Source organism: Pieris brassicae, unplaced genomic scaffold (assembly GCF_905147105.1).
Source record: "Pieris brassicae unplaced genomic scaffold, ilPieBrab1.1, whole genome shotgun sequence".
Classification (NCBI taxonomy): domain Eukaryota; kingdom Metazoa; phylum Arthropoda; class Insecta; order Lepidoptera; family Pieridae; genus Pieris; species Pieris brassicae.
Window position 1 is genome coordinate 1 of NW_025576076.1, and position 5,000 is coordinate 5,000.

Here is a 5,000-nt window from a genome sequence, read left to right on the forward strand (position 1 = left end):
TATTATGCGGCGCTACGACCGGAGTCGCAGCGATCGCCGCTCGTCACGCGAACAGTGTGGCTTTTGTTTTTATGCAGCCGGCCCTCAGACAGGAGTGGTCCTGGATATTTCTCCACGGACCGCAATGTGCGTTCGAAATGTCGATGTTCAAATGTGTCCTGCAGTTCACACTATGACGCGCAGTTAACTGCGTTCTTCATCGACCCGCGAGCCAAGTGATCCACCGTTCAGGGTAATCGTTTTGTTTTTGTGTGTGTTTTTGTATGAGAAAATATAAAAGGTGCGAAAAAATTAAACAAAAAAATTTGAAAATAATACTTATCATTAACGTGTACGACAAATGAAAAGAAAGAAAATCTCTTTTATTTGCGTGGTTGTACACAAAAATTAAAATATTATTTCAAAGTATCAATAGGCGATAGCGAACGCTAATCAAAGCGTGTCGCAACGCACACGTCGCGAATCGACGAGAGAGAGTCAACCGTCTCGGATTCGATTTTGATTCGTATCATTCACGTGTTTTTTGTATTTTTTTCTTTTTTTGCGAGTCTTTGACAACAACAAAACAAAAAGAAAAAACCAACGTTAATGATCCTTCCGCAGGTTCCCCTACGGAAACCTTGTTACGACTTTTACTTCCTCTAAATGATCAAGTTTGGTCAACTTCCCAGCAACGCCGACGGCCGTGAGGCCACCGCGTGTCGGTCCGAAGACCTCACTAAATCATTCAATCGGTAGTAGCGACGGGCGGTGTGTACAAAGGGCAGGGACGTAATCAACGCGAGCTTATGACTCGCGCTTACTAGGAATTCCTCGTTTATGGGGGATAATTGCAAACCCCAATCCCCAGCACGAAGGAGTTTCAACGGGTTGCCCGGGCCTCTAGGCCAGGGAGAACATGTTGATTCCTTCAGTGTAGCGCGCGTGCGGCCCAGGACATCTAAGGGCATCACAGACCTGTTATTGCTCAATCTCGTGCGGCTCGAAGCCGCCGGTCCCTCTAAGAAGAATTTTAATACGTCGCCAGTGAGTTGCGCTCCCCGAGAGTCGCGCACACCTTGAATGACGACGCCTATTTAGCAGGCTAGAGTCTCGTTCGTTACCGGAATTAACCAGACAAATCGCTCCACCAACTAAGAACGGCCATGCACCACCACCCACCGAATCAAGAAAGAGCTGTTAATCTGTCAATCCTTCCGGTGTCCGGGCCTGGTGAGATTTCCCGTGTTGAGTCAAATTAAGCCGCAGGCTCCACTCCTGGTGGTGCCCTTCCGTCAATTCCTTTAAGTTTCAGCTTTGCAACCATACTCCCCCCGGAGTCCAAAATCTTTGGTTTCCCGGAAGCTGCCCGCCGAGCCATTGTAGTAACGTCGGCGGATCGCTAGATGACATATTTACGGTTAGAACTAGGGCGGTATCTAATCGCCTTCGAACCTCTAACTTTCGTTCTTGATTGATGAAAACACCTTTGGCAAATGCTTTCGCTGATGTTCGTCTTGCGACGATCCAAGAATTTCACCTCTAACGTCGCAATACGAATGCCCCCAGTTATCCCTATTAATCATTACCTCGGAGTTCTGAAAACCAACAAAATAGAACCGAGATCATATTCTATTATTCCATGCACGAAATATTCAAGCGGCATTTTGAGCCCGCTTTGAGCACTCTAATTTGTTCAAAGTAAAATTGTCGGCCCACCTCGACACTCACCGAAGAGCACCGCGATAGGATTTTGATATTGAACCGGCGTTTTACCGCCGGCTCACCGACGATATGCTCCGCAGACGTGTCAGTATCACCGCGGATGCGGTGCACCGACAGCGCGGCGCACAAATGCAACTACGAGCTTTTTAACCGCAACAATTTTAGTATACGCTATTGGAGCTGGAATTACCGCGGCTGCTGGCACCAGACTTGCCCTCCAATTGTTCCTCGTTAAAATATTTAAAGTGTACTCATTCCGATTACGAGGCCTCGTAAGAGTCCCGTATCGTTATTTTTCGTCACTACCTCCCCGTGCCGGGAGTGGGTAATTTGCGCGCCTGCTGCCTTCCTTGGATGTGGTAGCCGTTTCTCAGGCTCCCTCTCCGGAATCGAACCCTGATTCCCCGTTACCCGTGACAACCATGGTAGTCGCAGAAACTACCATCGAAAGTTGATAAGGCAGACATTTGAAAGATGCGTCGCCGGTACTGGACCGTGCGATCGGCAAAAGTTATCCAGATTCATCAAAATTAACGACTTCGGACGCATGGCCCTCCGCCGATTGGTTTTGATCTAATAAAAGCACTCATCCCATCACTGGTCAGAGTTCTGATTGCATGTATTAGCTCTAGAATTACCACAGTTATCCAAGTAACTGAGTAAGATCTAAGGAACCAAAACTGATATATTGAGCCATTCGCGGTATCGCCTTAATACGGCTTGCACTGAGACATGCATGGCTTAATCTTTGAGACAAGCATATAACTACTGGCAGGATCAACCAGGGAGCTGCTTACGCAAACGACACGCCTACACCGCGGTCACGCGGCTTCGGCGAGCCGCTGGCTCGGCGGCGTCGAGGGGCGCGCGCTTGCGCGCGCGCCTTCTCGACACGCGTGAACGTAACGCGTCGAATTTGCACGCGACGCGACGTTCGCGCTTCATATCGATAGACTAACTTTGACCGGTCTACGAGCGGCCGTCCCGTCACGATCTCGCAACGAGGTGATGTACAACGATGCTCGACCACTGTGAGGGACATAAAACTGCAACGAACACGACCCCGCGGGCGGGAATCGATGTTGTGACAATTTGAAAATTGAACATTCATCTAAACGCAACTTCTCAATTTTTATTCAATACGTTATTGTAAACATATTAAAACTCGGCTGGCAATTACATGCGCACACACACGCATGATTCGCACTAGATACGATCAACGCCCGGAGCTTGAGGGATAAATTCCAACACGACGCTGCGCACACCGTTTCGACGATGGGCGCGTGTGCGTCCTCTTTTATACATTCTTTCCATATACGGTCGCCGTGGCGACCGCGCACGTGTCGAACACGCTAGGCGCCCTGCGTTGAGGTGTGCCTAGAAGCGTATTCTTTTAACATCACAGATAACACCGGGGGAGACGGTCCCAAATCTTGGTCGATTGGTAACATCACCATACGGTCTGCGAACGCGGTGCTATAATATAATTTTATATTATATTATATAAAATATGAGGAGGAGTAGTATGTATATTCTTTGTTATTTTGTGTTGACACAAGAGAGATATATAAAATGTACTATACACCACACACACAGAGAGAGAGAGAGCTGGGAAAGATCTCGGCGGTCTCGCATTCGAAATACGAATTTGATATAATTTCCTCCGAAAATCCATACCCATATCTATATCATCCATGCGCGAATATATGTATATAATATTCTCACACTTCGCACAAACACAAAAACAAGAACACATTCTCTCTCGTCCGTCGTTCGTGTCTATTTGAGACGAACGACGCGCGGCAACGAGAACGAGTCGACGCTGTGCGCACGACTGTTTCGCTCCACATCTATACCGAGAGCAATAGTCCGCGTCGGCATTGGAGCGGACGTCGAATGTTTCTCGTAGAGCGAGCGAGAGAGAGACGATTTTTCATTTTATTATGTATGTGTATTGGCGTGCAGTAGTAGCACGTAGTAGTACTAGTAGTAGTAGTAGTAGTAGTAAAAAAATATTATTATTTATTTTATTGACTGATATGATTTTGTTTGTTTTCTTTTTTTTGCATAGACATTTGTATTGATAGATATGTTTCTCGTTGAAGCTCGCAGCACACGCTCAGAGAAATGGCAATGTGGGTTTATTTGAAGAAAAGAAAAAACAAAAAAAACAATTATATTTATTAATAATATGTATGTATGTATGTATGTATGTATGTATGTATGTATGTATGTATAATAATGAATTATAATAATTATTCCGATGCAACGTCAGAGGAAAATGTTTCTCGTACAGGTGCGGCGCGCGACGGCCGGCCGCTCGACAGTTTCGCGCCGAATGTTTCTCGTTGAAGCTCGCAGCACACGCTCAGAGAAATGGCAATGTGGGTTTATTTGAAGAAAAGAAAAAACAATTATATTTATTAATAATATGTATGTATGTATGTATGTATGTATGTATAATAATGAATTATAATAATTATTCCGATGCAACGTCAGAGGAAAATGTTTCTCGTACAGGTGCGGCGCGCGACGGCCGGCCGCTCGACAGTTTCGCGCCGAATGTTTCTCGTTGAAGCTCGCAGCACACGCTCAGAGAAATGGCAATGTGGGTTTATTTGAAGAAAAGAAAAAACAAAAAAAACAATTATATTTATTAATAATATGTATGTATGTATGTATGTATGTATGTATGTATGTATGTATGTATGTATAATAATGAATTATAATAATTATTCCGATACAATGTCAGAGGAAAATGTTTCTCGTACAAGATCGCCACGCGACGCGACAAGATGCCGTTCAACGGCACGATATCTACAACTCTGTCGATATATATGTAGATAGTATCTACTCTGTCAAGTATATGTGTGTAACGTGTGGTGGTGTGTGGTGTGGGGTTTTGTTAGCGATAGCGATACGTTTCTAGTTAAAATTGAATATTTAAAAATAAAAACTCTTCTGGTAAGAAAAACTATTTATGGTTTATTATGGTGTGTCTAGTGCAACAACATCAACATTGTCATAATCATAATAATATAATTATTATTAGGGCTATAGGTTAACCTTCCAAATAGGGACCGTCGATTTAAATGTCGATATTTTTAATTATTCTAGATAGTACTCACTAAAAGAAACTTAAGTGCTTGCTTACTTACTTACTTACTTAGTTGATTGAGTTTTTTTTTTTTTTTTTTGAAACTTTTTCATACAAATTGATATATAAGACATATATGGCCGTTACCGACCGCCGACCAAAATCTATTTCATAAAACCGACATAAAATTGATGTCAAA

The 5,000-nt window shown here is 44.0% G+C and overlaps 2 non-coding genes across 2 annotated transcripts; both read right to left on the reverse strand.

Annotated features, from left to right (window-relative positions):
* Positions 1 to 78: 78 nt before the first annotated feature.
* Positions 79 to 235, reverse strand: LOC123719443. Its single transcript, XR_006755504.1, has one exon. It is a non-coding gene; the product is annotated as a 5.8S ribosomal RNA (ribosomal RNA).
* Positions 236 to 586: 351 nt separating this feature from the next.
* On the reverse strand, positions 587 to 2,492 carry LOC123719447. Its single transcript, XR_006755507.1, has one exon. It is a non-coding gene; the product is annotated as a small subunit ribosomal RNA (ribosomal RNA).
* Positions 2,493 to 5,000: the final 2,508 nt, after the last annotated feature.